Source organism: Phoenix dactylifera, chromosome 4, assembly GCF_051530095.1.
Source record: "Phoenix dactylifera cultivar Ajwa chromosome 4, Ajwa_hap1_PhDact_Kaust_v1.1, whole genome shotgun sequence".
NCBI classification, from domain to species: Eukaryota; Viridiplantae; Streptophyta; class Magnoliopsida; order Arecales; family Arecaceae; genus Phoenix; species Phoenix dactylifera.
In genome coordinates this window covers 37,476,723-37,500,778 of record NC_143193.1, presented here as the reverse complement: position 1 = coordinate 37,500,778, position 24,056 = coordinate 37,476,723, and the positions used below count along the sequence as shown (strand labels likewise).

The following is a 24,056-nucleotide window of genomic DNA, read 5'->3' as shown; positions in this document are numbered from 1 at the left end:
CGGCCCCGGCAGCGCGAATGTCTCGGGCCGTCGAGGTCTGCTGCTTTGTCATAAAAGGGAGTTTCGAAGGGCATGTCATGGGTGCGATCATACCAGCACTAATGCACCGGATCCCATCAGAACTCCGCAGTTAAGCGTGCTTGGGCGAGAGTAGTACTAGGATGGGTGACCCCCTGGGAAGTCCTCGTGTTGCACCCCTTTTATTTTTTGCCCGCTTTTTTATTTTTTGATAACATTTATTTTTTATTTTTCGGCTTTTGGCTTTTCCTCTTCGGATAATTTTTTTCCCCCGAAAATAAACTGAGTCCGGAGACTGGCGGTGCCATGCCGCATAGCGGGAATAGCGCGTTGAATCCTACGCCAGAACGGCCCCGGCGGCGCGAATGTCTCGGGCCGTCGAGGTCTGCTGCTTTGTCATAAAAGGGAGTTTCGAAGGGCATGTCTTGGGTGCGATCATACCAGCACTAATGCACCGGATCCTATCAGAACTCCGCAGTTAAGCGTGCTTGGGCGAGAGTAGTACTAGGATGGGTGACCCCCTGGGAAGTCCTCATGTTGCACCCTTTTTATTTTTTGCCCGCTTTTTTATTTTTTGATAATATTTATTTTTAATTTTTTGGCTTTTGGCTTTTCCTCTTCGGATAATTTTTTTCCCCCGACAATCAACTGGGTCCGGAGACTGGCGGTGCCATGCCGCATAGCGGGACCAGCGCGTTGAATCCTACGCCAGAACGGCCCCGGCAGCGCGAATGTCTCGGGCCGTCGAGGTCTGCTGCTTTGTCATAAAAGGGAGTTTCGAAGGGCATATCATGGGTGCGATCATACCAGCACTAATGCACCGGATCCCATCAGAACTCCGCAGTTAAGCGTGCTTGGGCGAGAGTAGTACTAGGATGGGTGACCCCCTGGGAAGTCCTCGTGTTGCACCCCTTTTATTTTTTGCCCGCTTTTTTCTTTTTTGATAACATTTATTTTTAATTTTTTGGCTTTTGGCTTTTCCTCTTCGGATAATTTTTTTCCCTCGAAAATAAACTGAGTCCGGAGACTCGCGGTGCCATGCCGCATAGCGGAACAGCGCATTGAATCCTACGCCAGAACGGCCCCGGCAGCGCGAATGTCTCGGGCCGTCGAGGTCTGCTGCTTTGTCATGAAAGGGTGTTTCGATGGGCATGTCATGGGTGCGGTCATACCAGCACTAATGCACCGGATCCCATCAGAACTCCGCAGTTAAGCGTGCTTGGGCGTGAGTAGTACTAGGATGGGTGACCCCCTGGGAAGTCCTCGTGTTGCACCCCTTTTATTTTTTGCCCGCTTTTTTATTTTTTGATAATATTTATTTTTAATTTTTCGGCTTTTGGCTTTTCCTCTTCGGATAATTTTTTTCCCCCGAAAATAAACTGAGTCCGGAGACTCGCGGTGCCATGCCGCATAGCGGAACAGCGCGTTGAATCCTACGCCAGAACGGCCCCGGCAGCGCGAATGTCTCGGGCCGTCGAGGTCTGCTGCTTTGTCATAAAAGGGAGTTTCGAAGGGCATGTCATGGGTGCGATCATACCAGCACTAATGCACCGGATCCCATCAGAACTCCGCAGTTAGGCGTGCTTGGGCGAGAGTAGTACTAGGATGGGTGACCCCCTGGGAAGTCCTCGTGTTGCACCCTTTTTATTTTTTTCTCCACTTTTTTATTTTTTGATAATATTTATTTTTAATTTTTCGGCTTTCGGCTTTTCCTCTTCGGATAATTTTTTTCCCCCGAAAATAAACTGAGTCCGGAGACTGGCGGTGCCATGCCGCATAGCGGGAATAGCGCGTTGAATCCTACGCCAGAACGGCCCCGGCGGCGCGAATGTCTCGGGCCGTCGAGGTCTGCTGCTTTGTCATAAAAGGGAGTTTCGATGGGCATGTCATGGGTGCGATCATACCAGCACTAATGCACCGGATCCCATCAGAACTCCGCAGTTAAGCGTGCTTGGGCGAGAGTAGTACTAGGATGGGTGACCCCCTGGGAAGTCCTCGTGTTGCACCCCTTTTATTTTTTGCCCGCTTTTTTATTTTTTGATAATATTTATTTTTAATTTTTCGGCTTTTGGCTTTTCCTCTTCGGATAATTTTTTTCCCCCGAAAATAAACTGAGTCCGGAGACTCGCGGTGCCATGCCGCATAGCGGAACAGCGCGTTGAATCCTACGCCAGAACGGCCCCGGCAGCGCGAATGTCTCGGGCCGTCGCGGTCTGCTGCTTTGTCATAAAAGGGAGTTTCGAAGGGCATGTCATGGGTGCGATCATACCAGCACTAATGCACCGGATCCCATCATAACTCCGCAGTTAGGCGTGCTTGGGCGAGAGAAGTACTAGGATGGGTGACCCCCTGGGAAGTCCTCGTGTTGCACCCTTTTTATTTTTTGCCTGCTTTTTTATTTTTTGATAATATTTATTTTTAATTTTTTGGCTTTTGGCTTTTCCTCTTCGGATAATTTTTTCCCCCCGAAAATAAACTGAGTCCGGAGACTGGCGGTGCCATGCCGCATAGCGGAACAGCGCGTTGAATCCTACGCCAGAACGGCCCCGGCAGCGCGAATGTCTCGGGCCGTCGAGGTCTGCTGCTTTGTCATAAAAGGGAGTTTCGAAGGGCATGTCATGGGTGCGATCATACCAGCACTAATGCACCGGATCCCATCAGAACTCCGCAGTTAAGCGTGCTTGGGCGAGAGTAGTACTAGGATGGGTGACCCCCTGGGAAGTCCTCGTGTTGCACCCCTTTTATTTTTTGCCCGCTTTTTTATTTTTTGATAACATTTATTTTTTATTTTTCGGCTTTTGGCTTTTCCTCTTCGGATAATTTTTTTCCCCCGAAAATAAATTGAGTCCGGAGACTGGCGGTGCCATGCCGCATAGCGGAACAGCGCGTTGAATCCTACGCCAGAACGGCCCCGGCAGCGCGAATGTCTCGGGCCTTCGAGGTCTGCTGCTTTGTCATAAAAGGGAGTTTCGAAGGGCATGTCATGGGTGCGATCATACCAGCACTAATGCACCGGATCCCATCAGAACTCCGCAGTTAAGCGTGCTTGGGCGAGAGTAGTACTAGGATGGGTGACCCCCTGGGAAGTCCTCGTGTTGCACTCCTTTTATTTTTTGCCCGCTTTTTTATTTTTTGATAACATTTATTTTTTATTTTTCGGCTTTTGGCTTTTCCTCTTCGGATAATTTTTTTCCCCCGAAAATAAACTGAGTCCGGAGACTGGCGGTGCCATGCCGCATAGCGGAACAGCGCGTTGAATCCTACGCCAGAACGGCCCCGGCAGCGCGAATGTCTCGGGCCGTCGAGGTCTGCTGCTTTGTCATAAAAGGGAGTTTCGAAGGGCATGTCATGGGTGCGATCATACCAGCACTAATGCACCGGATCCCATCAGAACTCCGCAGTTAAGCGTGCTTGGGCGAGAGTAGTACTAGGATGGGTGACCCCCTGGGAAGTCCTCGTGTTGCACCCCTTTTATTTTTTGCCCGCTTTTTTATTTTTTGATAACATTTATTTTTTATTTTTCGGCTTTTGGCTTTTCCTCTTCGGATAATTTTTTTCCCCCGAAAATAAACTGAGTCCGGAGACTGGCGGTGCCATGCCGCATAGCGGGAATAGCGCGTTGAATCCTACGCCAGAACGGCCCCGGCGGCGCGAATGTCTCGGGCCGTCGAGGTCTGCTGCTTTGTCATAAAAGGGAGTTTCGAAGGGCATGTCTTGGGTGCGATCATACCAGCACTAATGCACCGGATCCTATCAGAACTCCGCAGTTAAGCGTGCTTGGGCGAGAGTAGTACTAGGATGGGTGACCCCCTGGGAAGTCCTCATGTTGCACCCTTTTTATTTTTTGCCCGCTTTTTTATTTTTTGATAATATTTATTTTTAATTTTTTGGCTTTTGGCTTTTCCTCTTCGGATAATTTTTTTCCCCCGACAATCAACTGGGTCCGGAGACTGGCGGTGCCATGCCGCATAGCGGGACCAGCGCGTTGAATCCTACGCCAGAACGGCCCCGGCAGCGCGAATGTCTCGGGCCGTCGAGGTCTGCTGCTTTGTCATAAAAGGGAGTTTCGAAGGGCATATCATGGGTGCGATCATACCAGCACTAATGCACCGGATCCCATCAGAACTCCGCAGTTAAGCGTGCTTGGGCGAGAGTAGTACTAGGATGGGTGACCCCCTGGGAAGTCCTCGTGTTGCACCCCTTTTATTTTTTGCCCGCTTTTTTATTTTTTGATAATATTTATTTTTAATTTTTCGGCTTTTGGCTTTTCCTCTTCGGATAATTTTTTTCCCCCGAAAATAAACTGAGTCCGGAGACTCGCGGTGCCATGCCGCATAGCGGAACAGCGCGTTGAATCCTACGCCAGAACGGCCCCGGCAGCGCGAATGTCTCGGGCCGTCGAGGTCTGCTGCTTTGTCATAAAAGGGAGTTTCGAAGGGCATGTCATGGGTGCGATCATACCAGCACTAATGCACCGGATCCCATCAGAACTCCGCAGTTAAGCGTGCTTGGGCGAGAGTAGTACTAGGATGGGTGACCCCCTGGGAAGTCCTCGTGTTGCACCCTTTTTATTTTTTTCTCCACTTTTTTATTTTTTGATAATATTTATTTTTAATTTTTCGGCTTTTGGCTTTTCCTCTTCGGATAATTTTTTTCCCCCGAAAATAAACTGAGTCCGGAGACTGGCGGTGCCATGCCGCATAGCGGGAATAGCGCGTTGAATCCTACGCCAGAACGGCCCCGGCGGCGCGAATGTCTCGGGCCGTCGAGGTCTGCTGCTTTGTCATAAAAGGGAGTTTCGATGGGCATGTCATGGGTGCGATCATACCAGCACTAATGCACCGGATCCCATCAGAACTCCGCAGTTAAGCGTGCTTGGGCGAGAGTAGTACTAGGATGGGTGACCCCCTGGGAAGTCCTCGTGTTGCACCCCTTTTATTTTTTGCCCGCTTTTTTATTTTTTGATAATATTTATTTTTAATTTTTCGGCTTTTGGCTTTTCCTCTTCGGATAATTTTTTTCCCCCGAAAATAAACTGAGTCCGGAGACTCGCGGTGCCATGCCGCATAGCGGAACAGCGCGTTGAATCCTACGCCAGAACGGCCCCGGCGACGCGAATGTCTCGGGCCGTCGCGGTCTGCTGCTTTGTCATAAAAGGGAGTTTCGAAGGGCATGTCATGGGTGCGATCATACCAGCACTAATGCACCGGATCCCATCATAACTCCGCAGTTAGGCGTGCTTGGGCGAGAGAAGTACTAGGATGGGTGACCCCCTGGGAAGTCCTCGTGTTGCACCCTTTTTATTTTTTGCCCGCTTTTTTATTTTTTGATAATATTTATTTTTAATTTTTTGGCTTTTGGCTTTTCCTCTTCGGATAATTTTTTCCCCCCGAAAATAAACTGAGTCCGGAGACTGGCGGTGCCATGCCGCATAGCGGAACAGCGCGTTGAATCCTACGCCAGAACGGCCCCGGCAGCGCGAATGTCTCGGGCCGTCGAGGTCTGCTGCTTTGTCATAAAAGGGAGTTTCGAAGGGCATGTCATGGGTGCGATCATACCAGCACTAATGCACCGGATCCCATCAGAACTCCGCAGTTAAGCGTGCTTGGGCGAGAGTAGTACTAGGATGGGTGACCCCCTGGGAAGTCCTCGTGTTGCACCCCTTTTATTTTTTGCCCGCTTTTTTATTTTTTGATAACATTTATTTTTTATTTTTCGGCTTTTGGCTTTTCCTCTTCGGATAATTTTTTTCCCCCGAAAATAAACTGAGTCCGGAGACTGGCGGTGCCATGCCGCATAGCGGAACAGCGCGTTGAATCCTACGCCAGAACGGCCCCGGCAGCGCGAATGTCTCGGGCCGTCGAGGTCTGCTGCTTTGACATAAAAGGGAGTTTCGAAGGGCATGTCATGGGTGCGATCATACCAGCACTAATGCACCGGATCCCATCAGAACTCCGCAGTTAAGCGTGCTTGGGCGAGAGTAGTACTAGGATGGGTGGCCCCCTGGGAAGTCCTCGGGTTGCACCCCTTTTATTTTTTGCCCGCTTTTTTATTTTTTGATAACATTTATTTTTTATTTTTCGGCTTTTGGCTTTTCCTCTTCGGATAATTTTTTTCCCCCGAAAATAAACTGAGTCCGGAGACTGGCGGTGCCATGCCGCATAGCGGAACAGCGCGTTGAATCCTACGCCAGAACGGCCCCGGCAGCGCGAATGTCTCGGGCCGTCGAGGTCTGCTGCTTTGTCATAAAAGGGAGTTTCGAAGGGCATGTCATGGGTGCGATCATACCAGCACTAATGCACCGGATCCCATCAGAACTCCGCAGTTAAGCGTGCTTGGGCGAGAGTAGTACTAGGATGGGTGACCCCCTGGGAAGTCCTCGTGTTGCACCCCTTTTATTTTTTGCCCGCTTTTTTATTTTTTGATAACATTTATTTTTTATTTTTCGGCTTTTGGCTTTTCCTCTTCGGATAATTTTTTTCCCCCGAAAATAAACTGAGTCCGGAGACTGGCGGTGCCATGCCGCATAGCGGGAATAGCGCGTTGAATCCTACGCCAGAACGGCCCCGGCGGCGCGAATGTCTCGGGCCGTCGAGGTCTGCTGCTTTGTCATAAAAGGGAGTTTCGATGGGCATGTCATGGGTGCGATCATACCAGCACTAACGCACCGGATCCCATCAGAACTCCGCAGTTAAGCGTGCTTGGGCGAGAGTAGTACTAGGATGGGTGACCCCCTGGGAAGTCCTCGTGTTGCACCCCTTTTATTTTTTGCCCGCTTTTTTATTTTTTGATAATATTTATTTTTAATTTTTCGGCTTTTGGCTTTTCCTCTTCGGATAATTTTTTTCCCCCGAAAATAAACTGAGTTCGGAGACTCGCGGTGCCATGCCGCATAGCGGAACAGCGCGTTGAATCCTACGCCAGAACGGCCTCGGCAGCGCGAATGTCTCGGGCCGTCGCGGTCTGCTGCTTTGTCATAAAAGGGAGTTTCGAAGGGCATGTCATGGGTGCGATCATACCAGCACTAATGCACCGGATCCCATCATAACTCCGCAGTTAGGCGTGCTTGGGCGAGAGAAGTACTAGGATGGGTGACCCCCTGGGAAGTCCTCGTGTTGCACCCTTTTTATTTTTTGCCCGCTTTTTTATTTTTTGATAATATTTATTTTTAATTTTTTGTCTTTTGGCTTTTCCTCTTCGGATAATTTTTTCCCCCCGAAAATAAACTGAGTCCGGAGACTGGCGGTGCCATGCCGCATAGCGGAACAGCGCGTTGAATCCTACGCCAGAACGGCCCCGGCAGCGCGAATGTCTCGGGCCGTCGAGGTCTGCTGCTTTGTCATAAAAGGGAGTTTCGAAGGGCATGTCATGGGTGCGATCATACCAGCACTAATGCACCGGATCCCATCAGAACTCCGCAGTTAAGCGTGCTTGGGCGAGAGTAGTACTAGGATGGGTGACCCCCTGGGAAGTCCTCGTGTTGCACCCCTTTTATTTTTTGCCCGCTTTTTTATTTTTTGATAACATTTATTTTTTATTTTTCGGCTTTTGGCTTTTCCTCTTCGGATAATTTTTTTCCCCCGAAAATAAACTGAGTCCGGAGACTGGCGGTGCCATGCCGCATAGCGGGAATAGCGCGTTGAATCCTACGCCAGAACGGCCCCGGCGGCGCGAATGTCTCGGGCCGTCGAGGTCTGCTGCTTTGTCATAAAAGGGAGTTTCGAAGGGCATGTCTTGGGTGCGATCATACCAGCACTAATGCACCGGATCCTATCAGAACTCCGCAGTTAAGCGTGCTTGGGCGAGAGTAGTACTAGGATGGGTGACCCCCTGGGAAGTCCTCATGTTGCACCCTTTTTATTTTTTGCCCGCTTTTTTATTTTTTGATAATATTTATTTTTAATTTTTTGGCTTTTGGCTTTTCCTCTTCGGATAATTTTTTTCCCCCGACAATCAACTGGGTCCGGAGACTGGCGGTGCCATGCCGCATAGCGGGACCAGCGCGTTGAATCCTACGCCAGAACGGCCCCGGCAGCGCGAATGTCTCGGGCCGTCGAGGTCTGCTGCTTTGTCATAAAAGGGAGTTTCGAAGGGCATATCATGGGTGCGATCATACCAGCACTAATGCACCGGATCCCATCAGAACTCCGCAGTTAAGCGTGCTTGGGCGAGAGTAGTACTAGGATGGGTGACCCCCTGGGAAGTCCTCGTGTTGCACCCCTTTTATTTTTTGCCCGCTTTTTTCTTTTTTGATAACATTTATTTTTAATTTTTTGGCTTTTGGCTTTTCCTCTTCGGATAATTTTTTTCCCTCGAAAATAAACTGAGTCCGGAGACTCGCGGTGCCATGCCGCATAGCGGAACAGCGCATTGAATCCTACGCCAGAACGGCCCCGGCAGCGCGAATGTCTCGGGCCGTCGAGGTCTGCTGCTTTGTCATGAAAGGGTGTTTCGATGGGCATGTCATGGGTGCGGTCATACCAGCACTAATGCACCGGATCCCATCAGAACTCCGCAGTTAAGCGTGCTTGGGCGTGAGTAGTACTAGGATGGGTGACCCCCTGGGAAGTCCTCGTGTTGCACCCCTTTTATTTTTTGCCCGCTTTTTTATTTTTTGATAATATTTATTTTTAATTTTTCGGCTTTTGGCTTTTCCTCTTCGGATAATTTTTTTCCCCCGAAAATAAACTGAGTCCGGAGACTCGCGGTGCCATGCCGCATAGCGGAACAGCGCGTTGAATCCTACGCCAGAACGGCCCCGGCAGCGCGAATGTCTCGGGCCGTCGAGGTCTGCTGCTTTGTCATAAAAGGGAGTTTCGAAGGGCATGTCATGGGTGCGATCATACCAGCACTAATGCACCGGATCCCATCAGAACTCCGCAGTTAAGCGTGCTTGGGCGAGAGTAGTACTAGGATGGGTGACCCCCTGGGAAGTCCTCGTGTTGCACCCTTTTTATTTTTTTCTCCACTTTTTTATTTTTTGATAATATTTATTTTTAATTTTTCGGCTTTTGGCTTTTCCTCTTCGGATAATTTTTTTCCCCCGAAAATAAACTGAGTCCGGAGACTGGCGGTGCCATGCCGCATAGCGGGAATAGCGCGTTGAATCCTACGCCAGAACGGCCCCGGCGGCGCGAATGTCTCGGGCCGTCGAGGTCTGCTGCTTTGTCATAAAAGGGAGTTTCGATGGGCATGTCATGGGTGCGATCATACCAGCACTAATGCACCGGATCCCATCAGAACTCCGCAGTTAAGCGTGCTTGGGCGAGAGTAGTACTAGGATGGGTGACCCCCTGGGAAGTCCTCGTGTTGCACCCCTTTTATTTTTTGCCCGCTTTTTTATTTTTTGATAATATTTATTTTTAATTTTTCGGCTTTTGGCTTTTCCTCTTCGGATAATTTTTTTCCCCCGAAAATAAACTGAGTCCGGAGACTCGCGGTGCCATGCCGCATAGCGGAACAGCGCGTTGAATCCTACGCCAGAACGGCCCCGGCGACGCGAATGTCTCGGGCCGTCGCGGTCTGCTGCTTTGTCATAAAAGGGAGTTTCGAAGGGCATGTCATGGGTGCGATCATACCAGCACTAATGCACCGGATCCCATCATAACTCCGCAGTTAGGCGTGCTTGGGCGAGAGAAGTACTAGGATGGGTGACCCCCTGGGAAGTCCTCGTGTTGCACCCTTTTTATTTTTTGCCCGCTTTTTTATTTTTTGATAATATTTATTTTTAATTTTTTGGCTTTTGGCTTTTCCTCTTCGGATAATTTTTTCCCCCCGAAAATAAACTGAGTCCGGAGACTGGCGGTGCCATGCCGCATAGCGGAACAGCGCGTTGAATCCTACGCCAGAACGGCCCCGGCAGCGCGAATGTCTCGGGCCGTCGAGGTCTGCTGCTTTGTCATAAAAGGGAGTTTCGAAGGGCATGTCATGGGTGCGATCATACCAGCACTAATGCACCGGATCCCATCAGAACTCCGCAGTTAAGCGTGCTTGGGCGAGAGTAGTACTAGGATGGGTGACCCCCTGGGAAGTCCTCGTGTTGCACCCCTTTTATTTTTTGCCCGCTTTTTTATTTTTTGATAACATTTATTTTTTATTTTTCGGCTTTTGGCTTTTCCTCTTCGGATAATTTTTTTCCCCCGAAAATAAACTGAGTCCGGAGACTGGCGGTGCCATGCCGCATAGCGGAACAGCGCGTTGAATCCTACGCCAGAACGGCCCCGGCAGCGCGAATGTCTCGGGCCGTCGAGGTCTGCTGCTTTGACATAAAAGGGAGTTTCGAAGGGCATGTCATGGGTGCGATCATACCAGCACTAATGCACCGGATGCCATCAGAACTCCGCAGTTAAGCGTGCTTGGGCGAGAGTAGTACTAGGATGGGTGGCCCCCTGGGAAGTCCTCGGGTTGCACCCCTTTTATTTTTTGCCCGCTTTTTTATTTTTTGATAACATTTATTTTTTATTTTTCGGCTTTTGGCTTTTCCTCTTCGGATAATTTTTTTCCCCCGAAAATAAACTGAGTCCGGAGACTGGTGGTGCCATGCCGCATAGCGGAACAGCGCGTTGAATCCTACGCCAGAACGGCCCCGGCAGCGCGAATGTCTCGGGCCGTCGAGGTCTGCTGCTTTGTCATAAAAGGGAGTTTCGAAGGGCATGTCATGGGTGCGATCATACCAGCACTAATGCACCGGATCCCATCAGAACTCCGCAGTTAAGCGTGCTTGGGCGAGAGTAGTACTAGGATGGGTGACCCCCTGGGAAGTCCTCGTGTTGCACCCCTTTTATTTTTTGCCCGCTTTTTTATTTTTTGATAACATTTATTTTTTATTTTTCGGCTTTTGGCTTTTCCTCTTCGGATAATTTTTTTCCCCCGAAAATAAACTGAGTCCGGAGACTGGCGGTGCCATGCCGCATAGCGGGAATAGCGCGTTGAATCCTACGCCAGAACGGCCCCGGCGGCGCGAATGTCTCGGGCCGTCGAGGTCTGCTGCTTTGTCATAAAAGGGAGTTTCGATGGGCATGTCATGGGTGCGATCATACCAGCACTAACGCACCGGATCCCATCAGAACTCCGCAGTTAAGCGTGCTTGGGCGAGAGTAGTACTAGGATGGGTGACCCCCTGGGAAGTCCTCGTGTTGCACCCCTTTTATTTTTTGCCCGCTTTTTTATTTTTTGATAATATTTATTTTTAATTTTTCGGCTTTTGGCTTTTCCTCTTCGGATAATTTTTTTCCCCCGAAAATAAACTGAGTTCGGAGACTCGCGGTGCCATGCCGCATAGCGGAACAGCGCGTTGAATCCTACGCCAGAACGGCCTCGGCAGCGCGAATGTCTCGGGCCGTCGCGGTCTGCTGCTTTGTCATAAAAGGGAGTTTCGAAGGGCATGTCATGGGTGCGATCATACCAGCACTAATGCACCGGATCCCATCATAACTCCGCAGTTAGGCGTGCTTGGGCGAGAGAAGTACTAGGATGGGTGACCCCCTGGGAAGTCCTCGTGTTGCACCCTTTTTATTTTTTGCCCGCTTTTTTATTTTTTGATAATATTTATTTTTAATTTTTTGTCTTTTGGCTTTTCCTCTTCGGATAATTTTTTCCCCCCGAAAATAAACTGAGTCCGGAGACTGGCGGTGCCATGCCGCATAGCGGAACAGCGCGTTGAATCCTACGCCAGAACGGCCCCGGCAGCGCGAATGTCTCGGGCCGTCGAGGTCTGCTGCTTTGTCATGAAAGGGTGTTTCGATGGGCATGTCATGGGTGCGGTCATACCAGCACTAATGCACCGGATCCCATCAGAACTCCGCAGTTAAGCGTGCTTGGGCGTGAGTAGTACTAGGATGGGTGACCCCCTGGGAAGTCCTCGTGTTGCACCCCTTTTATTTTTTGCCCGCTTTTTTATTTTTTGATAATATTTATTTTTAATTTTTCGGCTTTTGGCTTTTCCTCTTCGGATAATTTTTTTCCCCCGAAAATAAACTGAGTCCGGAGACTCGCGGTGCCATGCCGCATAGCGGAACAGCGCGTTGAATCCTACGCCAGAACGGCCCCGGCAGCGCGAATGTCTCGGGCCGTCGAGGTCTGCTGCTTTGTCATAAAAGGGAGTTTCGAAGGGCATGTCATGGGTGCGATCATACCAGCACTAATGCACCGGATCCCATCAGAACTCCGCAGTTAAGCGTGCTTGGGCGAGAGTAGTACTAGGATGGGTGACCCCCTGGGAAGTCCTCGTGTTGCACCCTTTTTATTTTTTTCTCCACTTTTTTATTTTTTGATAATATTTATTTTTAATTTTTCGGCTTTTGGCTTTTCCTCTTCGGATAATTTTTTTCCCCCGAAAATAAACTGAGTCCGGAGACTGGCGGTGCCATGCCGCATAGCGGGAATAGCGCGTTGAATCCTACGCCAGAACGGCCCCGGCGGCGCGAATGTCTCGGGCCGTCGAGGTCTGCTGCTTTGTCATAAAAGGGAGTTTCGATGGGCATGTCATGGGTGCGATCATACCAGCACTAATGCACCGGATCCCATCAGAACTCCGCAGTTAAGCGTGCTTGGGCGAGAGTAGTACTAGGATGGGTGACCCCCTGGGAAGTCCTCGTGTTGCACCCCTTTTATTTTTTGCCCGCTTTTTTATTTTTTGATAATATTTATTTTTAATTTTTCGGCTTTTGGCTTTTCCTCTTCGGATAATTTTTTTCCCCCGAAAATAAACTGAGTCCGGAGACTCGCGGTGCCATGCCGCATAGCGGAACAGCGCGTTGAATCCTACGCCAGAACGGCCCCGGCGACGCGAATGTCTCGGGCCGTCGCGGTCTGCTGCTTTGTCATAAAAGGGAGTTTCGAAGGGCATGTCATGGGTGCGATCATACCAGCACTAATGCACCGGATCCCATCATAACTCCGCAGTTAGGCGTGCTTGGGCGAGAGAAGTACTAGGATGGGTGACCCCCTGGGAAGTCCTCGTGTTGCACCCTTTTTATTTTTTGCCCGCTTTTTTATTTTTTGATAATATTTATTTTTAATTTTTTGGCTTTTGGCTTTTCCTCTTCGGATAATTTTTTCCCCCCGAAAATAAACTGAGTCCGGAGACTGGCGGTGCCATGCCGCATAGCGGAACAGCGCGTTGAATCCTACGCCAGAACGGCCCCGGCAGCGCGAATGTCTCGGGCCGTCGAGGTCTGCTGCTTTGTCATAAAAGGGAGTTTCGAAGGGCATGTCATGGGTGCGATCATACCAGCACTAATGCACCGGATCCCATCAGAACTCCGCAGTTAAGCGTGCTTGGGCGAGAGTAGTACTAGGATGGGTGACCCCCTGGGAAGTCCTCGTGTTGCACCCCTTTTATTTTTTGCCCGCTTTTTTATTTTTTGATAACATTTATTTTTTATTTTTCGGCTTTTGGCTTTTCCTCTTCGGATAATTTTTTTCCCCCGAAAATAAACTGAGTCCGGAGACTGGCGGTGCCATGCCGCATAGCGGAACAGCGCGTTGAATCCTACGCCAGAACGGCCCCGGCAGCGCGAATGTCTCGGGCCGTCGAGGTCTGCTGCTTTGACATAAAAGGGAGTTTCGAAGGGCATGTCATGGGTGCGATCATACCAGCACTAATGCACCGGATGCCATCAGAACTCCGCAGTTAAGCGTGCTTGGGCGAGAGTAGTACTAGGATGGGTGGCCCCCTGGGAAGTCCTCGGGTTGCACCCCTTTTATTTTTTGCCCGCTTTTTTATTTTTTGATAACATTTATTTTTTATTTTTCGGCTTTTGGCTTTTCCTCTTCGGATAATTTTTTTCCCCCGAAAATAAACTGAGTCCGGAGACTGGTGGTGCCATGCCGCATAGCGGAACAGCGCGTTGAATCCTACGCCAGAACGGCCCCGGCAGCGCGAATGTCTCGGGCCGTCGAGGTCTGCTGCTTTGTCATAAAAGGGAGTTTCGAAGGGCATGTCATGGGTGCGATCATACCAGCACTAATGCACCGGATCCCATCAGAACTCCGCAGTTAAGCGTGCTTGGGCGAGAGTAGTACTAGGATGGGTGACCCCCTGGGAAGTCCTCGTGTTGCACCCCTTTTATTTTTTGCCCGCTTTTTTATTTTTTGATAACATTTATTTTTTATTTTTCGGCTTTTGGCTTTTCCTCTTCGGATAATTTTTTTCCCCCGAAAATAAACTGAGTCCGGAGACTGGCGGTGCCATGCCGCATAGCGGGAATAGCGCGTTGAATCCTACGCCAGAACGGCCCCGGCGGCGCGAATGTCTCGGGCCGTCGAGGTCTGCTGCTTTGTCATAAAAGGGAGTTTCGATGGGCATGTCATGGGTGCGATCATACCAGCACTAACGCACCGGATCCCATCAGAACTCCGCAGTTAAGCGTGCTTGGGCGAGAGTAGTACTAGGATGGGTGACCCCCTGGGAAGTCCTCGTGTTGCACCCCTTTTATTTTTTGCCCGCTTTTTTATTTTTTGATAATATTTATTTTTAATTTTTCGGCTTTTGGCTTTTCCTCTTCGGATAATTTTTTTCCCCCGAAAATAAACTGAGTTCGGAGACTCGCGGTGCCATGCCGCATAGCGGAACAGCGCGTTGAATCCTACGCCAGAACGGCCTCGGCAGCGCGAATGTCTCGGGCCGTCGCGGTCTGCTGCTTTGTCATAAAAGGGAGTTTCGAAGGGCATGTCATGGGTGCGATCATACCAGCACTAATGCACCGGATCCCATCATAACTCCGCAGTTAGGCGTGCTTGGGCGAGAGAAGTACTAGGATGGGTGACCCCCTGGGAAGTCCTCGTGTTGCACCCTTTTTATTTTTTGCCCGCTTTTTTATTTTTTGATAATATTTATTTTTAATTTTTTGTCTTTTGGCTTTTCCTCTTCGGATAATTTTTTCCCCCCGAAAATAAACTGAGTCCGGAGACTGGCGGTGCCATGCCGCATAGCGGAACAGCGCGTTGAATCCTACGCCAGAACGGCCCCGGCAGCGCGAATGTCTCGGGCCGTCGAGGTCTGCTGCTTTGTCATAAAAGGGAGTTTCGAAGGGCATGTCATGGGTGCGATCATACCAGCACTAATGCACCGGATCCCATCAGAACTCCGCAGTTAAGCGTGCTTGGGCGAGAGTAGTACTAGGATGGGTGACCCCCTGGGAAGTCCTCGTGTTGCACCCCTTTTATTTTTTGCCCGCTTTTTTATTTTTTGATAACATTTATTTTTTATTTTTCGGCTTTTGGCTTTTCCTCTTCGGATAATTTTTTTCCCCCGAAAATAAACTGAGTCCGGAGACTGGCGGTGCCATGCCGCATAGCGGAACAGCGCGTTGAATCCTACGCCAGAACGGCCCCGGCAGCGCGAATGTCTCGGGCCGTCGAGGTCTGCTGCTTTGTCATAAAAGGGAGTTTCGAAGGGCATGTCATGGGTGCGATCATACCAGCACTAATGCACCGGATCCCATCAGAACTCCGCAGTTAAGCGTGCTTGGGCGAGAGTAGTACTAGGATGGGTGGCCCCCTGGGAAGTCCTCGGGTTGCACCCCTTTTATTTTTTGCCCGCTTTTTTATTTTTTGATAACATTTATTTTTTATTTTTCGGCTTTTGGCTTTTCCTCTTCGGATAATTTTTTTCCCCCGAAAATAAACTGAGTCCGGAGACTGGCGGTGCCATGCCGCATAGCGGAACAGCGCGTTGAATCCTACGCCAGAACGGCCCCGGTAGCGCGAATGTCTCGGGCCGTCGAGGTCTGCTGCTTTGTCATAAAAGGGAGTTTCGAAGGGCATGTCATGGGTGCGATCATACCAGCACTAATGCACCGGATCCCATCAGAACTCCGCAGTTAAGCGTGCTTGGGCGAGAGTAGTACTAGGATGGGTGACCCCCTGGGAAGTCCTCGTGTTGCACCCCTTTTATTTTTTGCCCGCTTTTTTATTTTTTGATAACATTTATTTTTTATTTTTCAGCTTTTGGCTTTTCCTCTTCGGATAATTTTTTTCCCCCGAAAATAAACTGAGTCCGGAGACTGGCGGTGCCATGCCGCATAGCGGGAATAGCGCGTTGAATCCTACGCCAGAACGGCCCCGGCGGCGCGAATGTCTCGGGCCGTCGAGGTCTGCTGCTTTGTCATAAAAGGGAGTTTCGATGGGCATGTCATGGGTGCGATCATACCAGCACTAACGCACCGGATCCCATCAGAACTCCGCAGTTAAGCGTGCTTGGGCGAGAGTAGTACTAGGATGGGTGACCCCCTGGGAAGTCCTCGTGTTGCACCCCTTTTATTTTTTGCCCGCTTTTTTATTTTTTGATAATATTTATTTTTAATTTTTCGGCTTTTGGCTTTTCCTCTTCGGATAATTTTTTTCCCCCGAAAATAAACTGAGTTCGGAGACTCGCGGTGCCATGCCGCATAGCGGAACAGCGCGTTGAATCCTACGCCAGAACGGCCCCGGCAGCGCGAATGTCTCGGGCCGTCGCGGTCTGCTGCTTTGTCATAAAAGGGAGTTTCGAAGGGCATGTCATGGGTGCGATCATACCAGCACTAATGCACCGGATCCCATCATAACTCCGCAGTTAGGCGTGCTTGGGCGAGAGAAGTACTAGGATGGGTGACCCCCTGGGAAGTCCTCGTGTTGCACCCTTTTTATTTTTTGCCCGCTTTTTTATTTTTTGATAATATTTATTTTTAATTTTTTGGCTTTTGGCTTTTCCTCTTCGGATAATTTTTTCCCCCCGAAAATAAACTGAGTCCGGAGACTGGCGGTGCCATGCCGCATAGCGGAACAGCGCGTTGAATCCTACGCCAGAACGGCCCCGGCAGCGCGAATGTCTCGGGCCGTCGAGGTCTGCTGCTTTGTCATAAAAGGGAGTTTCGAAGGGCATGTCATGGGTGCGATCATACCAGCACTAATGCACCGGATCCCATCAGAACTCCGCAGTTAAGCGTGCTTGGGCGAGAGTAGTACTAGGATGGGTGACCCCCTGGGAAGTCCTCGTGTTGCACCCCTTTTATTTTTTGCCCGCTTTTTTATTTTTTGATAACATTTATTTTTTATTTTTCGGCTTTTGGCTTTTCCTCTTCGGATAATTTTTTTCCCCCGAAAATAAACTGAGTCCGGAGACTGGCGGTGCCATGCCGCATAGCGGAACAGCGCGTTGAATCCTACGCCAGAACGGCCCCGGCAGCGCGAATGTCTCGGGCCGTCGAGGTCTGCTGCTTTGTCATAAAAGGGAGTTTCGAAGGGCATGTCATGGGTGCGATCATACCAGCACTAATGCACCGGATCCCATCAGAACTCCGCAGTTAAGCGTGCTTGGGCGAGAGTAGTACTAGGATGGGTGACCCCCTGGGAAGTCCTCGTGTTGCACCCCTTTTATTTTTTGCCCGCTTTTTTATTTTTTGATAACATTTATTTTTTATTTTTCGGCTTTTGGCTTTTCCTCTTCGGATAATTTTTTTCCCCCGAAAATAAACTGAGTCCGGAGACTGGCGGTGCCATGCCGCATAGCGGGAATAGCGCGTTGAATCCTACGCCAGAACGGCCCCGGCGGCGCGAATGTCTCGGGCCGTCGAGGTCTGCTGCTTTGTCATAAAAGGGAGTTTCGATGGGCATGTCATGGGTGCGATCATACCAGCTCTAACGCACCGGATCCCATCAGAACTCCGCAGTTAAGCGTGCTTGGGCGAGAGTAGTACTAGGATGGGTGACCCCCTGGGAAGTCCTCGTGTTGCACCCCTTTTATTTTTTGCCCGCTTTTTTATTTTTTGATAATATTTATTTTTAATTTTTCGGCTTTTGGCTTTTCCTCTTCGGATAATTTTTTTCCCCCGAAAATAAACTGAGTCCGGAGACTCGCGGTGCCATGCCGCATAGCGGAACAGCGCGTTGAATCCTACGCCAGAACGGCCCCGGCAGCGCGAACGTCTCGGGCCGTCGCGGTCTGCTGCTTTGTCATAAAAGGGAGTTTCGAAGGGCATGTCATGGGTGCGATCATACCAGCACTAACGCACCGGATCCCATCATAACTCCGCAGTTAGGCGTGCTTGGGCGAGAGAAGTACTAGGATGGGTGACCCCCTGGGAAGTCCTCGTGTTGCCCCCTTTTTATTTTTTGCCCGCTTTTTTATTTTTTGATAATATTTATTTTTAATTTTTTGGCTTTTGGCTTTTCCTCTTCGGATAATTTTTTCCCCCCGAAAATAAACTGAGTCCGGAGACTGGCGGTGCCATGCCGCATAGCGGAACAGCGCGTTGAATCCTACGCCAGAACGGCCCCAGCAGCGCGAATGTCTCGGGCCGTCGAGGTCTGCTGCTTTGTCATAAAAGGGAGTTTCGAAGGGCATGTCATGGGTGCGATCATACCAGCACTAATGCACCGGATCCCATCAGAACTCCGCAGTTAAGCGTGCTTGGGCGAGAGTAGTACTAGGATGGGTGACCCCCTGGGAAGTCCTCGTGTTGCACCCCTTCTATTTTTTGCCCGCTTTTATATTTTTTGATAACATTTATTTTTAATTTTTCGGCTTTTGGCTTTTCCTCTTCGGATAATTTTTTTCCCCCGAAAATAAACTGAGTCCGGAGACTGGCGGTGCCATGCCGCATAGCGGAACAGCGCGTTGAATCCTACGCCAGAACGGCCCCGGCAGCGCGAATGTCTCGGGCCGTCGAGGTCTGCTGCTTTGTCATAAAAGGGAGTTTCGAAGGGCATGTCATGGGTGCGATCATACCAGCACTAATGCACCGGATCCCATCAGAACTCCGCAGTTAAGCGTGCTTGGGCGAGAGTAGTACTAGGATGGGTGACCCCCTGGGAAGTCCTCGTGTTGCACCCCTTTTATTTTTTGCCCGCTTTTTTATTTTTTGATAACATTTATTTTTTATTTTTCGGCTTTTGGCTTTTCCTCTTCGGATAATTTTTTTCCCCCGAAAATAAACTGAGTCCGGAGACTGGCGGTGCCATGCCGCATAGCGGGAATAGCGCGTTGAATCCTACGCCAGAACGGCCCCGGCGGCGCGAATGTCTCGGGCCGTCGAGGTCTGCTGCTTTGTCATAAAAGGGAGTTTCGATGGGCATGTCATGGGTGCGATCATACCAGCACTAATGCACCGGATCCCATCAGAACTCCGCAGTTAAGCGTGCTTGGGCGAGAGTAGTACTAGGATGGATGACCCCCTGGGAAGTCCTCGTGTTGCACCCCTTTTATTTTTTGCCCGCTTTTTTATTTTTTGATAATATTTATTTTTAATTTTTCGGCTTTTGGCTTTTCCTCTTCGGATAATTTTTTTCCCCCGAAAAGAAACTGAGTCCGGAGACTCGCGGTGCCATGCCGCATAGCGGAACAGCGCGTTGAATCCTACGCCAGAACGGCCCCGGCGGCGCGAATGTCTCGGGCCGTCGAGGTCTGCTGCTTTGTCATAAAAGGGAGTTTCGATGGGCATGTCATGGGTGCGATCATACCAGCTCTAACGCACCGGATCCCATCATAACTCCGCAGTTAGGCGTGCTTGGGCGAGAGAAGTACTAGGATGGGTGACCCCCTGGGAAGTCCTCGTGTTGCACCCTTTTTATTTTTTGCCCGCTTTTTTATTTTTTGATAATATTTATTTTTAATTTTTTGGCTTTTGGCTTTTCCTCTTCGGATAATTTTTTTCCCCCGAAAATAAACTGAGTCCGGAGACTCGCGGTGCCATGCCGCATAGCGGAACAGCGCGTTGAATCCTACGCCAGAACGGCCCCGGCAGCGCGAATGTCTCGGGCCGTCGAGGTCTGCTGCTTTGTCATAAAAGGGAGTTTCGAAGGGCATGTCATGGGTGCGATCATACCAGCACTAATGCACCGGATCCCATCAGAACTCCGCAGTTAAGCGTGCTTGGGCGAGAGTAGTACTAGGATGGGTGACCCCCTGGGAAGTCCTCGTGTTGCACCCCTTTTATTTTTTGCCCGCTTTTATATTTTTTGATAACATTTATTTTTAATTTTTCGGCTTTTGGCTTTTCCTCTTCGGATAATTTTTTTCCCCCGAAAATAAACTGAGTCCGGAGACTGGCGGTGCCATGCCGCATAGCGGAACAGCGCGTTGAATCCTACGCCAGAACGGCCCCGGCAGCGCGAATGTCTCGGGCCGTCGAGGTCTGCTGCTTTGTCATAAAAGGGAGTTTCGAAGGGCATGTCATGGGTGCGATCATACCAGCACTAATGCACCGGATCCCATCAGAACTCCGCAGTTAAGCGTGCTTGGGCGAGAGTAGTACTAGGATGGGTGACCCCCTGGGAAGTCCTCGTGTTGCACCCCTTTTATTTTTTGCCCGCTTTTTTATTTTTTGATAACATTTATTTTTTATTTTTCGGCTTTTGGCTTTTCCTCTTCGGATAATTTTTTTCCCCCGAAAATAAACTGAGTCCGGAGACTGGCGGTGCCATGCCGCATAGCGGGAATAGCGCGTTGAATCCTACGCCAGAACGGCCCCGGCGGCGCGAATGTCTCGGGCCGTCGAGGTCTGCTGCTTTGTCATAAAAGGGAGTTTCGATGGGCATGTCATGGGTGCGATCATACCAGCACTAATGCACCGGATCCCATCAGAACTCCGCAGTTAAGCGTGCTTGGGCGAGAGTAGTACTAGGATGGGTGACCCCCTGGGAAGTCCTCGTGTTGCACCCCTTTTATTTTTTGCCCGCTTTTTTATTTTTTGATAATATTTATTTTTAATTTTTCGGCTTTTGGCTTTTCCTCTTCGGATAATTTTTTTCCCCCGAAAATAAACTGAGTCCGGAGACTCGCGGTGCCATGCCGCATAGCGGAACAGCGCGTTGAATCCTACGCCAGAACGGCCCCGGCAGCGCGAATGTCTCGGGCCGTCGCGGTCTGCTGCTTTGTCATAAAAGGGAGTTTCGAAGGGCATGTCATGGGTGCGATCATACCAGCACTAATGCACCGGATCCCATCATAACTCCGCAGTTAGGCGTGCTTGGGCGAGAGTAGTACTAGGATGGATGACCCCCTGGGAAGTCCTCGTGTTGCACCCCTTTTATTTTTTGCCCGCTTTTTTATTTTTTGATAATATTTATTTTTAATTTTTCGGCTTTTGGCTTTTCCTCTTCGGATAATTTTTTTCCCCCGAAAATAAACTGAGTCCGGAGACTCGCGGTGCCATGCCGCATAGCGGAACAGCGCGTTGAATCCTACGCCAGAACGGCCCCGGCAGCGCGAATGTCTCGGGCCGTCGAGGTCTGCTGCTTTGTCATAAAAGGGAGTTTCGAAGGGCATGTCATGGGTGCGATCATACCAGCACTAATGCACCGGATCCCATCAGAACTCCGCAGTTAAGCGTGCTTGGGCGAGAGTAGTACTAGGATGGGTGACCCCCTGGGAAGTCCTCGTGTTGCATCCCTTTTATTTTTTGCCCGCTTTTATATTTTTTGATAACATTTATTTTTAATTTTTCGGCTTTTGGCTTTTCCTCTTCGGATAATTTTTTTCCCCCGAAAATAAACTGAGTCCGGAGACTGGCGGTGCCATGCCGCATAGCGGAACAGCGCGTTGAATCCTACGCCAGAACGGCCCCGGCAGCGCGAATGTCTCGGGCCGTCGAGGTCTGCTGCTTTGTCATAAAAGGGAGTTTCGAAGGGCATGTCATGGGTGCGATCATACCAGCACTAATGCACCGGATCCCATCAGAACTCCGCAGTTAAGCGTGCTTGGGCGAGAGTAGTACTAGGATGGGTGACCCCCTGGGAAGTCCTCGTGTTGCACCCCTTTTATTTTTTGCCTGCTTTTTTATTTTTTGATAACATTTATTTTTTATTTTTCGGCTTTTGGCTTTTCCTCTTCGGATAATTTTTTTCCCCCGAAAATAAACTGAGTCCGGAGACTGGCGGTGCCATGCCGCATAGCGGGAATAGCGCGTTGAATCCTACGCCAGAACGGCCCCGGCGGCGCGAATGTCTCGGGCCGTCGAGGTCTGCTGCTTTGTCATAAAAGGGAGTTTCGATGGGCATGTCATGGGTGCGATCATACCAGCACTAATGCACCGGATCCCATCAGAACTCCGCAGTTAAGCGTGCTTGGGCGAGAGTAGTACTAGGATGGGTGACCCCCTGGGAAGTCCTCGTGTTGCACCCCTTTTATTTTTTGCCCGCTTTTTTATTTTTTGATAACATTTATTTTTTATTTTTCGGCTTTTGGCTTTTCCTCTTCGGATAATTTTTTTCCCCCGAAAATAAACTGAGTCCGGAGACTGGCGGTGCCATGCCGCATAGCGGGAATAGCGCGTTGAATCCTACGCCAGAACGGCCCCGGCGGCGCGAATGTCTCGGGCCGTCGAGGTCTGCTGCTTTGTCATAAAAGGGAGTTTCGATGGGCATGTCATGGGTGCGATCATACCAGCACTAATGCACCGGATCCCATCAGAACTCCGCAGTTAAGCGTGCTTGGGCGAGAGTAGTACTAGGATGGGTGGCCCCCTGGGAAGTCCTCGGGTTGCACCCCTTTTATTTTTTGCCCGCTTTTTTATTTTTTGATAACATTTATTTTTTATTTTTCGGCTTTTGGCTTTTCCTCTTCGGATAATTTTTTTCCCCCGAAAATAAACTGAGTCCGGAGACTGGCGGTGCCATGCCGCATAGCGGAACAGCGCGTTGAATCCTACGCCAGAACGGCCCCGGTAGCGCGAATGTCTCGGGCCGTCGAGGTCTGCTGCTTTGTCATAAAAGGGAGTTTCGAAGGGCATGTCATGGGTGCGATCATACCAGCACTAATGCACCGGATCCCATCAGAACTCCGCAGTTAAGCGTGCTTGGGCGAGAGTAGTACTAGGATGGGTGACCCCCTGGGAAGTCCTCGTGTTGCACCCCTTTTATTTTTTGCCCGCTTTTTTATTTTTTGATAACATTTATTTTTTATTTTTCGGCTTTTGGCTTTTCCTCTTCGGATAATTTTTTTCCCCCGAAAATAAACTGAGTCCGGAGACTGGCGGTGCCATGCCGCATAGCGGGAATAGCGCGTTGAATCCTACGCCAGAACGGCCCCGGCGGCGCGAATGTCTCGGGCCGTCGAGGTCTGCTGCTTTGTCATAAAAGGGAGTTTCGATGGGCATGTCATGGGTGCGATCATACCAGCACTAACGCACCGGATCCCATCAGAACTCCGCAGTTAAGCGTGCTTGGGCGAGAGTAGTACTAGGATGGGTGACCCCCTGGGAAGTCCTCGTATTGCACCCCTTTTATTTTTTGCCCGCTTTTTTATTTTTTGATAATATTTATTTTTAATTTTTCGGCTTTTGGCTTTTCCTCTTCGGATAATTTTTTTCCCCCGAAAATAAACTGAGTTCGGAGACTCGCGGTGCCATGCCGCATAGCGGAACAGCGCGTTGAATCCTACGCCAGAACGGCCCCGGCAGCGCGAATGTCTCGGGCCGTCGCGGTCTGCTGCTTTGTCATAAAAGGGAGTTTCGAAGGGCATGTCATGGGTGCGATCATACCAGCACTAATGCACCGGATCCCATCATAACTCCGCAGTTAGGCGTGCTTGGGCGAGAGAAGTACTAGGATGGGTGACCCCCTGGGAAGTCCTCGTGTTGCACCCTTTTTATTTTTTGCCCGCTTTTTTATTTTTTGATAATATTTATTTTTAATTTTTTGGCTTTTGGCTTTTCCTCTTCGGATAATTTTTTCCCCCCGAAAATAAACTGAGTCCGGAGACTGGCGGTGCCATGCCGCATAGCGGAACAGCGCGTTGAATCCTACGCCAGAACGGCCCCGGCAGCGCGAATGTCTCGGGCCGTCGAGGTCTGCTGCTTTGTCATAAAAGGGAGTTTCGAAGGGCATGTCATGGGTGCGATCATACCAGCACTAATGCACCGGATCCCATCAGAACTCCGCAGTTAAGCGTGCTTGGGCGAGAGTAGTACTAGGATGGGTGACCCCCTGGGAAGTCCTCGTGTTGCACCCCTTTTATTTTTTGCCCGCTTTTTTATTTTTTGATAACATTTATTTTTTATTTTTCGGCTTTTGGCTTTTCCTCTTCGGATAATTTTTTTCCCCCGAAAATAAACTGAGTC

General features: G+C 49.9%; 54 non-coding genes and 12 pseudogenes across 54 annotated transcripts; all 66 read left to right on the top strand.

Moving 5' to 3' along the window:
* The first annotated feature begins 79 nt into the window (after positions 1 to 79).
* Positions 80 to 198, top strand: LOC149763359 (5S ribosomal RNA). The gene has a single exon (XR_016410749.1). It is a non-coding gene; the product is annotated as a 5S ribosomal RNA (ribosomal RNA).
* A 247-nt stretch (positions 199 to 445) lies between these two features.
* LOC149763358 (5S ribosomal RNA) lies at positions 446 to 564 on the top strand. Its single transcript, XR_016407460.1, has one exon. It is a non-coding gene; the product is annotated as a 5S ribosomal RNA (ribosomal RNA).
* Positions 565 to 811: 247 nt separating this feature from the next.
* LOC149763357 (5S ribosomal RNA) lies at positions 812 to 930 on the top strand. The gene has a single exon (XR_016410748.1). It is a non-coding gene; the product is annotated as a 5S ribosomal RNA (ribosomal RNA).
* A 246-nt stretch (positions 931 to 1,176) lies between these two features.
* LOC149763356 (5S ribosomal RNA) lies at positions 1,177 to 1,295 on the top strand. The gene has a single exon (XR_016400692.1). It is a non-coding gene; the product is annotated as a 5S ribosomal RNA (ribosomal RNA).
* Positions 1,296 to 1,541: 246 nt separating this feature from the next.
* On the top strand, positions 1,542 to 1,660 carry LOC149763355 (5S ribosomal RNA). Its single transcript, XR_016404111.1, has one exon. It is a non-coding gene; the product is annotated as a 5S ribosomal RNA (ribosomal RNA).
* Positions 1,661 to 1,908: 248 nt separating this feature from the next.
* LOC149763354 (5S ribosomal RNA) lies at positions 1,909 to 2,027 on the top strand. The gene has a single exon (XR_016410747.1). It is a non-coding gene; the product is annotated as a 5S ribosomal RNA (ribosomal RNA).
* A 246-nt stretch (positions 2,028 to 2,273) lies between these two features.
* LOC149763353 (5S ribosomal RNA) lies at positions 2,274 to 2,392 on the top strand (annotated as a pseudogene).
* Positions 2,393 to 2,638: 246 nt separating this feature from the next.
* LOC149763352 (5S ribosomal RNA) lies at positions 2,639 to 2,757 on the top strand. Its single transcript, XR_016410746.1, has one exon. It is a non-coding gene; the product is annotated as a 5S ribosomal RNA (ribosomal RNA).
* A 246-nt stretch (positions 2,758 to 3,003) lies between these two features.
* LOC149763351 (5S ribosomal RNA) lies at positions 3,004 to 3,122 on the top strand. The gene has a single exon (XR_016412837.1). It is a non-coding gene; the product is annotated as a 5S ribosomal RNA (ribosomal RNA).
* Positions 3,123 to 3,368: 246 nt separating this feature from the next.
* LOC149763350 (5S ribosomal RNA) lies at positions 3,369 to 3,487 on the top strand. Its single transcript, XR_016410745.1, has one exon. It is a non-coding gene; the product is annotated as a 5S ribosomal RNA (ribosomal RNA).
* Positions 3,488 to 3,734: 247 nt separating this feature from the next.
* LOC149763349 (5S ribosomal RNA) lies at positions 3,735 to 3,853 on the top strand. Its single transcript, XR_016407459.1, has one exon. It is a non-coding gene; the product is annotated as a 5S ribosomal RNA (ribosomal RNA).
* Positions 3,854 to 4,100: 247 nt separating this feature from the next.
* On the top strand, positions 4,101 to 4,219 carry LOC149763348 (5S ribosomal RNA). Its single transcript, XR_016410744.1, has one exon. It is a non-coding gene; the product is annotated as a 5S ribosomal RNA (ribosomal RNA).
* Positions 4,220 to 4,465: 246 nt separating this feature from the next.
* LOC149763347 (5S ribosomal RNA) lies at positions 4,466 to 4,584 on the top strand. Its single transcript, XR_016412235.1, has one exon. It is a non-coding gene; the product is annotated as a 5S ribosomal RNA (ribosomal RNA).
* A 248-nt stretch (positions 4,585 to 4,832) lies between these two features.
* Positions 4,833 to 4,951, top strand: LOC149763346 (5S ribosomal RNA). Its single transcript, XR_016410743.1, has one exon. It is a non-coding gene; the product is annotated as a 5S ribosomal RNA (ribosomal RNA).
* A 246-nt stretch (positions 4,952 to 5,197) lies between these two features.
* LOC149763345 (5S ribosomal RNA) lies at positions 5,198 to 5,316 on the top strand (annotated as a pseudogene).
* Positions 5,317 to 5,562: 246 nt separating this feature from the next.
* Positions 5,563 to 5,681, top strand: LOC149763344 (5S ribosomal RNA). Its single transcript, XR_016410742.1, has one exon. It is a non-coding gene; the product is annotated as a 5S ribosomal RNA (ribosomal RNA).
* A 246-nt stretch (positions 5,682 to 5,927) lies between these two features.
* On the top strand, positions 5,928 to 6,046 carry LOC149763343 (5S ribosomal RNA). Its single transcript, XR_016404422.1, has one exon. It is a non-coding gene; the product is annotated as a 5S ribosomal RNA (ribosomal RNA).
* A 246-nt stretch (positions 6,047 to 6,292) lies between these two features.
* On the top strand, positions 6,293 to 6,411 carry LOC149763342 (5S ribosomal RNA). The gene has a single exon (XR_016410740.1). It is a non-coding gene; the product is annotated as a 5S ribosomal RNA (ribosomal RNA).
* Positions 6,412 to 6,658: 247 nt separating this feature from the next.
* LOC149763341 (5S ribosomal RNA) lies at positions 6,659 to 6,777 on the top strand. The gene has a single exon (XR_016412543.1). It is a non-coding gene; the product is annotated as a 5S ribosomal RNA (ribosomal RNA).
* A 246-nt stretch (positions 6,778 to 7,023) lies between these two features.
* On the top strand, positions 7,024 to 7,142 carry LOC149763340 (5S ribosomal RNA; annotated as a pseudogene).
* Positions 7,143 to 7,388: 246 nt separating this feature from the next.
* On the top strand, positions 7,389 to 7,507 carry LOC149763339 (5S ribosomal RNA). Its single transcript, XR_016410739.1, has one exon. It is a non-coding gene; the product is annotated as a 5S ribosomal RNA (ribosomal RNA).
* Positions 7,508 to 7,754: 247 nt separating this feature from the next.
* On the top strand, positions 7,755 to 7,873 carry LOC149763338 (5S ribosomal RNA). The gene has a single exon (XR_016407458.1). It is a non-coding gene; the product is annotated as a 5S ribosomal RNA (ribosomal RNA).
* A 247-nt stretch (positions 7,874 to 8,120) lies between these two features.
* Positions 8,121 to 8,239, top strand: LOC149763337 (5S ribosomal RNA). The gene has a single exon (XR_016410738.1). It is a non-coding gene; the product is annotated as a 5S ribosomal RNA (ribosomal RNA).
* A 246-nt stretch (positions 8,240 to 8,485) lies between these two features.
* LOC149763336 (5S ribosomal RNA) lies at positions 8,486 to 8,604 on the top strand. Its single transcript, XR_016400691.1, has one exon. It is a non-coding gene; the product is annotated as a 5S ribosomal RNA (ribosomal RNA).
* A 246-nt stretch (positions 8,605 to 8,850) lies between these two features.
* Positions 8,851 to 8,969, top strand: LOC149763335 (5S ribosomal RNA). Its single transcript, XR_016412234.1, has one exon. It is a non-coding gene; the product is annotated as a 5S ribosomal RNA (ribosomal RNA).
* Positions 8,970 to 9,217: 248 nt separating this feature from the next.
* LOC149763334 (5S ribosomal RNA) lies at positions 9,218 to 9,336 on the top strand. The gene has a single exon (XR_016410737.1). It is a non-coding gene; the product is annotated as a 5S ribosomal RNA (ribosomal RNA).
* A 246-nt stretch (positions 9,337 to 9,582) lies between these two features.
* Positions 9,583 to 9,701, top strand: LOC149763333 (5S ribosomal RNA; annotated as a pseudogene).
* Positions 9,702 to 9,947: 246 nt separating this feature from the next.
* Positions 9,948 to 10,066, top strand: LOC149763332 (5S ribosomal RNA). Its single transcript, XR_016410736.1, has one exon. It is a non-coding gene; the product is annotated as a 5S ribosomal RNA (ribosomal RNA).
* Positions 10,067 to 10,312: 246 nt separating this feature from the next.
* On the top strand, positions 10,313 to 10,431 carry LOC149763331 (5S ribosomal RNA). The gene has a single exon (XR_016408878.1). It is a non-coding gene; the product is annotated as a 5S ribosomal RNA (ribosomal RNA).
* Positions 10,432 to 10,677: 246 nt separating this feature from the next.
* On the top strand, positions 10,678 to 10,796 carry LOC149763330 (5S ribosomal RNA). The gene has a single exon (XR_016410735.1). It is a non-coding gene; the product is annotated as a 5S ribosomal RNA (ribosomal RNA).
* Positions 10,797 to 11,043: 247 nt separating this feature from the next.
* LOC149763329 (5S ribosomal RNA) lies at positions 11,044 to 11,162 on the top strand. The gene has a single exon (XR_016412542.1). It is a non-coding gene; the product is annotated as a 5S ribosomal RNA (ribosomal RNA).
* A 246-nt stretch (positions 11,163 to 11,408) lies between these two features.
* LOC149763328 (5S ribosomal RNA) lies at positions 11,409 to 11,527 on the top strand (annotated as a pseudogene).
* Positions 11,528 to 11,773: 246 nt separating this feature from the next.
* LOC149763327 (5S ribosomal RNA) lies at positions 11,774 to 11,892 on the top strand. Its single transcript, XR_016400690.1, has one exon. It is a non-coding gene; the product is annotated as a 5S ribosomal RNA (ribosomal RNA).
* A 246-nt stretch (positions 11,893 to 12,138) lies between these two features.
* LOC149763326 (5S ribosomal RNA) lies at positions 12,139 to 12,257 on the top strand. The gene has a single exon (XR_016412233.1). It is a non-coding gene; the product is annotated as a 5S ribosomal RNA (ribosomal RNA).
* A 248-nt stretch (positions 12,258 to 12,505) lies between these two features.
* LOC149763325 (5S ribosomal RNA) lies at positions 12,506 to 12,624 on the top strand. Its single transcript, XR_016410734.1, has one exon. It is a non-coding gene; the product is annotated as a 5S ribosomal RNA (ribosomal RNA).
* A 246-nt stretch (positions 12,625 to 12,870) lies between these two features.
* LOC149763324 (5S ribosomal RNA) lies at positions 12,871 to 12,989 on the top strand (annotated as a pseudogene).
* A 246-nt stretch (positions 12,990 to 13,235) lies between these two features.
* On the top strand, positions 13,236 to 13,354 carry LOC149763323 (5S ribosomal RNA). Its single transcript, XR_016410733.1, has one exon. It is a non-coding gene; the product is annotated as a 5S ribosomal RNA (ribosomal RNA).
* A 246-nt stretch (positions 13,355 to 13,600) lies between these two features.
* On the top strand, positions 13,601 to 13,719 carry LOC149763322 (5S ribosomal RNA). The gene has a single exon (XR_016408877.1). It is a non-coding gene; the product is annotated as a 5S ribosomal RNA (ribosomal RNA).
* Positions 13,720 to 13,965: 246 nt separating this feature from the next.
* LOC149763321 (5S ribosomal RNA) lies at positions 13,966 to 14,084 on the top strand. Its single transcript, XR_016410732.1, has one exon. It is a non-coding gene; the product is annotated as a 5S ribosomal RNA (ribosomal RNA).
* A 247-nt stretch (positions 14,085 to 14,331) lies between these two features.
* LOC149763320 (5S ribosomal RNA) lies at positions 14,332 to 14,450 on the top strand. The gene has a single exon (XR_016412541.1). It is a non-coding gene; the product is annotated as a 5S ribosomal RNA (ribosomal RNA).
* Positions 14,451 to 14,696: 246 nt separating this feature from the next.
* On the top strand, positions 14,697 to 14,815 carry LOC149763319 (5S ribosomal RNA; annotated as a pseudogene).
* A 246-nt stretch (positions 14,816 to 15,061) lies between these two features.
* On the top strand, positions 15,062 to 15,180 carry LOC149763318 (5S ribosomal RNA). The gene has a single exon (XR_016410731.1). It is a non-coding gene; the product is annotated as a 5S ribosomal RNA (ribosomal RNA).
* Positions 15,181 to 15,426: 246 nt separating this feature from the next.
* On the top strand, positions 15,427 to 15,545 carry LOC149763317 (5S ribosomal RNA). Its single transcript, XR_016404421.1, has one exon. It is a non-coding gene; the product is annotated as a 5S ribosomal RNA (ribosomal RNA).
* A 246-nt stretch (positions 15,546 to 15,791) lies between these two features.
* LOC149763316 (5S ribosomal RNA) lies at positions 15,792 to 15,910 on the top strand. Its single transcript, XR_016410729.1, has one exon. It is a non-coding gene; the product is annotated as a 5S ribosomal RNA (ribosomal RNA).
* A 247-nt stretch (positions 15,911 to 16,157) lies between these two features.
* Positions 16,158 to 16,276, top strand: LOC149763315 (5S ribosomal RNA). Its single transcript, XR_016412540.1, has one exon. It is a non-coding gene; the product is annotated as a 5S ribosomal RNA (ribosomal RNA).
* A 246-nt stretch (positions 16,277 to 16,522) lies between these two features.
* Positions 16,523 to 16,641, top strand: LOC149763314 (5S ribosomal RNA; annotated as a pseudogene).
* A 246-nt stretch (positions 16,642 to 16,887) lies between these two features.
* LOC149763313 (5S ribosomal RNA) lies at positions 16,888 to 17,006 on the top strand. Its single transcript, XR_016410728.1, has one exon. It is a non-coding gene; the product is annotated as a 5S ribosomal RNA (ribosomal RNA).
* A 246-nt stretch (positions 17,007 to 17,252) lies between these two features.
* On the top strand, positions 17,253 to 17,371 carry LOC149763312 (5S ribosomal RNA). The gene has a single exon (XR_016410727.1). It is a non-coding gene; the product is annotated as a 5S ribosomal RNA (ribosomal RNA).
* Positions 17,372 to 17,618: 247 nt separating this feature from the next.
* Positions 17,619 to 17,737, top strand: LOC149763311 (5S ribosomal RNA). The gene has a single exon (XR_016401997.1). It is a non-coding gene; the product is annotated as a 5S ribosomal RNA (ribosomal RNA).
* Positions 17,738 to 17,983: 246 nt separating this feature from the next.
* LOC149763310 (5S ribosomal RNA) lies at positions 17,984 to 18,102 on the top strand (annotated as a pseudogene).
* Positions 18,103 to 18,348: 246 nt separating this feature from the next.
* On the top strand, positions 18,349 to 18,467 carry LOC149763309 (5S ribosomal RNA). Its single transcript, XR_016410726.1, has one exon. It is a non-coding gene; the product is annotated as a 5S ribosomal RNA (ribosomal RNA).
* A 246-nt stretch (positions 18,468 to 18,713) lies between these two features.
* On the top strand, positions 18,714 to 18,832 carry LOC149763308 (5S ribosomal RNA). The gene has a single exon (XR_016410725.1). It is a non-coding gene; the product is annotated as a 5S ribosomal RNA (ribosomal RNA).
* Positions 18,833 to 19,079: 247 nt separating this feature from the next.
* Positions 19,080 to 19,198, top strand: LOC149763307 (5S ribosomal RNA). Its single transcript, XR_016401499.1, has one exon. It is a non-coding gene; the product is annotated as a 5S ribosomal RNA (ribosomal RNA).
* Positions 19,199 to 19,444: 246 nt separating this feature from the next.
* On the top strand, positions 19,445 to 19,563 carry LOC149763306 (5S ribosomal RNA; annotated as a pseudogene).
* A 246-nt stretch (positions 19,564 to 19,809) lies between these two features.
* On the top strand, positions 19,810 to 19,928 carry LOC149763305 (5S ribosomal RNA). Its single transcript, XR_016410724.1, has one exon. It is a non-coding gene; the product is annotated as a 5S ribosomal RNA (ribosomal RNA).
* A 246-nt stretch (positions 19,929 to 20,174) lies between these two features.
* LOC149763304 (5S ribosomal RNA) lies at positions 20,175 to 20,293 on the top strand. The gene has a single exon (XR_016410723.1). It is a non-coding gene; the product is annotated as a 5S ribosomal RNA (ribosomal RNA).
* Positions 20,294 to 20,540: 247 nt separating this feature from the next.
* Positions 20,541 to 20,659, top strand: LOC149763303 (5S ribosomal RNA). The gene has a single exon (XR_016410722.1). It is a non-coding gene; the product is annotated as a 5S ribosomal RNA (ribosomal RNA).
* A 246-nt stretch (positions 20,660 to 20,905) lies between these two features.
* LOC149763302 (5S ribosomal RNA) lies at positions 20,906 to 21,024 on the top strand (annotated as a pseudogene).
* Positions 21,025 to 21,270: 246 nt separating this feature from the next.
* LOC149763301 (5S ribosomal RNA) lies at positions 21,271 to 21,389 on the top strand. The gene has a single exon (XR_016400811.1). It is a non-coding gene; the product is annotated as a 5S ribosomal RNA (ribosomal RNA).
* A 246-nt stretch (positions 21,390 to 21,635) lies between these two features.
* Positions 21,636 to 21,754, top strand: LOC149763300 (5S ribosomal RNA). The gene has a single exon (XR_016410721.1). It is a non-coding gene; the product is annotated as a 5S ribosomal RNA (ribosomal RNA).
* A 247-nt stretch (positions 21,755 to 22,001) lies between these two features.
* Positions 22,002 to 22,120, top strand: LOC149763299 (5S ribosomal RNA). The gene has a single exon (XR_016410720.1). It is a non-coding gene; the product is annotated as a 5S ribosomal RNA (ribosomal RNA).
* Positions 22,121 to 22,367: 247 nt separating this feature from the next.
* Positions 22,368 to 22,486, top strand: LOC149763298 (5S ribosomal RNA). The gene has a single exon (XR_016404420.1). It is a non-coding gene; the product is annotated as a 5S ribosomal RNA (ribosomal RNA).
* A 246-nt stretch (positions 22,487 to 22,732) lies between these two features.
* On the top strand, positions 22,733 to 22,851 carry LOC149763297 (5S ribosomal RNA). The gene has a single exon (XR_016410718.1). It is a non-coding gene; the product is annotated as a 5S ribosomal RNA (ribosomal RNA).
* Positions 22,852 to 23,098: 247 nt separating this feature from the next.
* Positions 23,099 to 23,217, top strand: LOC149763296 (5S ribosomal RNA). The gene has a single exon (XR_016410090.1). It is a non-coding gene; the product is annotated as a 5S ribosomal RNA (ribosomal RNA).
* A 246-nt stretch (positions 23,218 to 23,463) lies between these two features.
* On the top strand, positions 23,464 to 23,582 carry LOC149763295 (5S ribosomal RNA; annotated as a pseudogene).
* A 246-nt stretch (positions 23,583 to 23,828) lies between these two features.
* LOC149763294 (5S ribosomal RNA) lies at positions 23,829 to 23,947 on the top strand. The gene has a single exon (XR_016410717.1). It is a non-coding gene; the product is annotated as a 5S ribosomal RNA (ribosomal RNA).
* Positions 23,948 to 24,056: the final 109 nt, after the last annotated feature.